Genomic DNA, 6,461 nt, shown 5'->3' with positions numbered 1-6,461 from the left:
ATACTCCATCAGTGTGGCGGCTCAGTATTCTCCTGAGGTCAGCTCTGTGGGACACAGGTTAACTCCAAATCCATGGAGTTAATTCATGACTCAAGGAAGCATTTGAAAATATGCTGCTGAGGAGAGCACACCTGAAATGGGAGTCAGGAGACAAAAGTTCTAGTCCTGTTGTTTATTACCAAAGCAACTTCCTTAATATCCCTGGACATTAGCTTTTTGTTTACTTGAGGAAGATTGCATTAGATGATTACTTGGGTCTCATTTAGCTCTCATTATTCTGAGAAGGCTGAGTCTGAGGCAGGTTTTTAATAAAGGTTCTGGTGCCTGCTGTTGTCAAGTAACTCTTGCTTAAACTGTTTTGATGAGCTTCCTTCTCTTTGGGAGAAATCAATATTTTTGCTGACTTTGGCAACACTGTTTATTTCTACTTATTGTTGCGTATTGGAACACCTTCTGTTTTTATGCACAGTAGATCAGTCTCTTTATGTTGCAGAATCTAAAATTAAAGAGGCAGGGACCTGGAAACCTGATAGGAGCTACCAACTAATCACTAAACTCTTTACTTATTTGAAAATTGGGCAGTTGAACAATTTTCTGAGGAAGTCTCAAGATTTTGTTTTAGTCCCTTTTAACAGTGTAGTTATTAATACTATTAGTATTCTAATTCATAGACTAATAAACAAAATCTTTTCTTTTCAGGAATAACTAATTGCTCAAACTCAACTTGCTCTAAATAAGCTGATCTTCCACTAAAATGTGCTTCATTTCCTATGCTCCCTAACATTTTTAAAAGAGGTATCTTTGTAATCATCTCTAATCCCTCCTTCTCCTGCACCCTCCACGTTTTAATCAACAATTTTACTTCCCCCCGCCCTTGGTTCCACCTCTGAAGTGTCATTAGTTATATTAACCTTGCTGCCATTGACTCATTACTCGTCCCTTTTACTGCCACAGTAACCTTCTCTCTATCCTTAGTCGTTCTCCACACCAATTTGTTTATTGTCACCAGGATAATCTTTCTAATGCACCATTCTGACCATTTCCCTCCTTTGTTTAAAAAACATAAATGCTTTGGAATTATATGTAGGATGGAATCTAGATTTTCTAGTGGAACTTGAAATTTCTTCTTGCTTGGACATGCCCAATATTCATACACAAATGTGATCCCCTACTTTTGTTTATGTTACTCCTGTACTATTAAATGTTGTCTCCCCAACCCCATCTCTGTCTGGCCAAGTCCTACTCATCCTTCAAGGACAAGCTGCAAAGTGACTTCCATCATGAATCCTTTCCTGAGCATTTTACACCTAAATAAATGCTCCTTGGTCTTAGCTCTTAAAGCAGTATTTATTGCTTTAATATTATGCTACTTTGTATTATCTTCATATCTATTTTCCTTCAACATTAAGGATTCTTAATAAGCATTAGGTAGTCTTCAACCCTTCAAATGGATGTAAATTTTATAGGTATATTTGTATTTCTGGTAAGAGCATCTGGATCTTTCATCAGATTTTCAAAAGATTCAATAACTCCAAATGATTGAGAAACAGAAGATAATATTGTAAACTCTTAGATAGAAGAAATGCATTTTGCCAATTTATCTTCAACATATCTTCAATAATAATCTCAATTATTATTTAGAAATAATTTCTCAATTGAATAATACATGAATATTGCATTTAAATACAGTTTAATTGAAGAATCCTCTAAATTTGTATTCAGAATTATGTATTGGATTGTTGTTAAAACTTGTTGGTGTTCCTAAATATCTAGGGTAAAGAAGTTTGATATAGGTAGTTTCTGTTTTATGAGGTTTTCCTTTTATCTTTTTTTTTGTTTGCGATGCTTTTGTTTTTGACTAAGATCCCATGGGATTTGAAGTTAACTAGGATTTATCAGGTTTATTGGAATATGATTAGAAATCCTTTCAGTTCCAGGGAAAATTTTTTTAGACCCTGAATTGGGAGATAATCCAGATTAATCTTCAGGTGGGGACCTAAGCAAATTTAAATCTGTCTGCCTGCTACATGACTTTGGGCTGAAACTAGTCTTGGCCCTCTACTTTGCCCCTGCACTCACTCAATACCATCCTGTGAATTAATGTTTAGATACACTTTCTTTTCTCACCATCAAACACATGAGAAGGCGCCCTCACCAGATGTGAGCATCCTCACTCTTGGCAGCAGCTTCTGGACTTTTCTCCAGCCCTCTTTGCAGGGGAATTTGGGAAATAACTAGGCCTGATGAACCTATGTGGAATCAAAACATGGCTGGCAGTTTACCTGTTGCTTTGGCTGCTTTTTCTTGTTTTTGAAATTAGGGAGCAGGAATTATTTACAGATTTAGGGAGGGTTTGCCAAGGACAGTGGGGAGTGATTACAGATGTGGGAGAAAGTGCTGGCAACCTGAGAGGGCTTCCACATACTCTGACTTAAAGTTTCTTTAAGTAGAGAGGGCTGCCTCTGGTGTACAGTAAGCATACGTGATTACAGAGACAATAACTTGAAAAATGCCTTTTCTTCTTTGTAGAATATTGCTTGATTTGAAATATTTACTTACAACAAAGTTAGACAATTCTAAAGATTTATAGTCTATTTAGAAATAAAATAGATATCTGAAGAGGAGGCCATTTATAATTTGTAGTTGTACATACTTTTTTATATATTATCTCTTTTAACCCTGACAATAATTCTGTGAGGTATGAAAGTCAAATATTATTCTCATTAAAAAAAAAAACACACCAGAAACTCATCAGAATAAATAACTTATCCAGGAATCAGAACTCAAAATTCCCCAGTCCTATGATCTTTCCAGCACATCACGTGACAGTGATAATTACTCCTAACTCAGTTATAGCAGTTTGTAACCTCTGGGTAATTTGGGGCAAAGAAAAAAAATTCCTACAAAATAAATGGCACAGGCATTTTACACTCGCTGACCAGAAATATTTGTGTGTCAGTTGACAGTATGAAAATAAATATTACTATAAAGTGCATGTATTTGCGCTCAGTCGCTTCAGTTGTGTATCACTCTTTGAGGCCCTATGGAACTGTAGCCTGCCAGGCTCCTCTGTCCATGGGATTCTCCAGGCAAGATTACTGGAGTGGGTTTGCTATTTCCTTCTCCAGGGGATCTTCCCGATCCAGGGGTCGAACCTGTGTTTCTTGTATCTCCTGCATCGGCAAGTGGATTCTTTACGACAAGTGCTACCTGGGAAGCCCATTACTATAAAGCACTCCCATTTAAAATTAATAAAAAATTCCACATGTCTCTACACTAAAAGTCATTATTTGGAGTGAAGCAGGCAAGCAACAACTTACCCTCTAGGGATAGTTGTATGTAGTTTGGGGGTACCTCTCAAATTTTTGAGGTAGTACAACTAATGTTGAGAACCAGCGGCGGAAAGGCAAGGTTGGAAGCAATCAGGGCAGGATGCCAAAGACCTGGACCATGGCAGCGGCAGAGAAAATGAGAAGCATTTCTAAGAAATATCTAAAGGAATGTTGATCAGTTGAGTTATGGAAAGAAGGAGAGAGGTTGATGTTGACTCTATAGTTTCCAATCTGCTAACAAAAGTGGCTAATCTTGGCAGTAAATTAGTGTGATGGGATGGGAGTAGGATAGAAAGACAATGATAAGCCTCGTTTGGGGTATAAGATGGTAGTAGAGATATAGTTAACCATGTAAGAGTAGAATAAGTCTGAGTGATTTGTTCTAAATCTTCTGTTAGATCAACAATTACAATAATGACAGTTTTTAAAATAAATTAATATTTGACAGTTAGATATATACTTATAAATATTCACTGAAGTCCATTAAATATTCTAAATTGAGTAAATTGCCAACTACCCTCTTCCTTCTCCACCCAGGGTGGATTTAAACTAAGTAGAGCTGAGGGGAGCAGAGGTAACCTTGAATGGTTTCTAGCCTAGAACATATCACAGGGCACCTGTTCACCTTTCTACTCTGAAGGAACTGTTTCTTTGGCCATAATTATATTGGCTTTTGTGCACAGGTAGTGTAGATACTATTTTTATGTGTACAATGGCCTCATTATGGGATTTTTAAAACTTATTTTTGTTCTTTTTGGGGGGCACAGGGTTAAATTCAGGCTGGGTGGGACCCTATGTGTATATTTTGTGGCTACAGACAAAGCAGTATAAGGCGTTTCCTTCTGTTCAGTTTCCAGGGTATTTCTGGGAAATCAAACCATGAAGTTTGCCCTAGGAAACTGTTTCTTTGTGGCCAACACCAGTGTTTACACATTCTCATTGGGGGAATCTTTAATAAGCTGTTCCATTTGCACACAAATTGCCCAGAGAAGGTATTTTTACCCTCTTTTCTAAAACCTTGCCATTATAAGAATGTATTAAAACAGTGGTGCAATTGTGAGAGGTTATCCAGAACTAAAGGTTTGCAGTTCCTATTTAAGAATGCTGTACATTTAAGAATCTAAAATGACTTAATCCTGTAGACGTCATGTCTTCCCTTCATTGGAAGGATGATTTTTATCTTTATCCCTTTTTATCTCTGGAGGAAAAAAAGTAATAAAATGTTTTATAATTTTCCAGTGTTTTCTTTGGGTTCTAAAACACTTCTTGAATGAAGTATAGGAAGATAATTTAGCTTCCTTTTACCTATGAGAAAGCCATGGCCTTGATCTGGAAAGGTTAAAATACATTCTCAAGGCTCCACAGGAAGTTAGTTGTCCAGCTGAAATTAGGACCGTGAAGAATCTTTGGCTACTTTTATCCCTTTACATAAAGAATGCTAGACTTGTAGAAGTTTAACACCCATCTTGAAAAGGTCTACTAATATTTCAACAGATTTGGAATGGATGTGAAAAATAAGGAAGAAAAAAATCAAATCCCTCTTTGTGCCAGAAGCAGGAAAATTACCTTATCCACTTAAGGGAGAAGACTTGAATGTCCTGGCTACAGTGACTTTCTTTCTGTTTTGCCTTTGCTTCCACTAGTTGTTTCACTAATTGCTTTTCTCACATTTTTTCTTTTCTAAACTATTTTATGGCCCATTGTAGCATTTACTTAAGATCTTCCAAGTATATGGCTATATACCATAGGATGATAGGGATAAGATAAAGATGAGATAGACACAACATTTCTCACTAGAGGTTGTTACATGGCAAGAGAGTATGGCAATGGAGAAGACATTATGTTAGACCAAAGTACATCAGTAGTGTTGGGAAAAGTTTTCTCTTTCAAGTAAAGTTTGGACTGGGACATTTCCTCTCTCTCTCCTGAGTTGATGAGAACTACGTGGTCCATAAAAATCTAATTTTCTCCTCCTTGAAGTGTCTTCTGACTCCAAATGTCCATAGCTACTGGGGAGGTTGGGTCCTGTTATGAATAACATATACTGTTCATCATGGTGATAATTTTGTTGGCAACATTTCTTATTCCATTTTTTTGTTGTTGTCAAAAAGATTTTCAGGAGTTCAGTGATAACTTCGTCATCTACATAATGATCTCATTCTTTTTCACTGGCATCTACAGTAAGAAAGCCAGGAGAATGTCAGCTATTAAGTTAAGCTGTTTACCTGGGACCTCACTGAAAGGACTGATGTTGAAGCTGAAACTCCAATACTTTGGCCACCTCATGCGAAGAGTTGACTCATTGGAAAAGACCCTAATGCTGGGAAGGATTGCAGGCAGGAGGAGAAGGGGACGACAGAGGATGAGATGTCTGGATGGAATCACTGACTCGATGGACATGGATTTGGGTAGACTCCGGGAGTTGGTGATGGACAGGGAGGCCTGGTGTGGGGTTGCAAAGAGTCGGACACGACTGAGTGACTGAACTGAACTGAACTGAAGGATAGGATATGATATTCATATCTGCAACCAATGTTTCTGGGTTTCCTTATAGAAATGAATTTTTCCCAATATTTCTTTTCTTTACCATAGAATGAAAGATTAACAAGCTCTGTCTTTCTCCTAGACTGACATAAATAGATATCATAGTAGGATATTGGACATAAATGATGATTTTCATCCTCCTGGTTGTATGTTACTAATGAAATTTCTGCCTGTGCTGTGCTGTGACAAGGGCAGGTAGTTCACTGATGGTTCAGTGATTTTTATTCATTCTCATGTCTCCTTTCCTTCTTGTCTTCTTTTATCAACTGTTCATTGAACACAAACCATCATCTAGTCATCTGAAATGCTTGAGCATACAACCCAACACGCACACACTTTATTTGCATCATAAAGTATATATAGACAAATAGAACTTAAAATGGAGAATATAAAATTAAATATAAATAGATGTTCTAATGACTTCTTATATACATAAAGCACAAGAATACAAGAGTAATGAGGCTCAAAAAATAGTCCTTGGTATCCTACTGAAATCCAAAAAGAGCCTGGGTTATGTGCATACTTTTGCTAATGAAAATATTACCCATAGTAGGCCCCCCAACTTACTGATATAATTTCCATCAA

This window comes from Cervus elaphus, chromosome 5 (genome assembly GCF_910594005.1).
Source record: "Cervus elaphus chromosome 5, mCerEla1.1, whole genome shotgun sequence".
Taxonomy (NCBI): domain Eukaryota; kingdom Metazoa; phylum Chordata; class Mammalia; order Artiodactyla; family Cervidae; genus Cervus; species Cervus elaphus.
The sequence above is the reverse complement of the archived record's forward strand: the minus strand, read 5'-3'. Positions refer to the sequence as shown.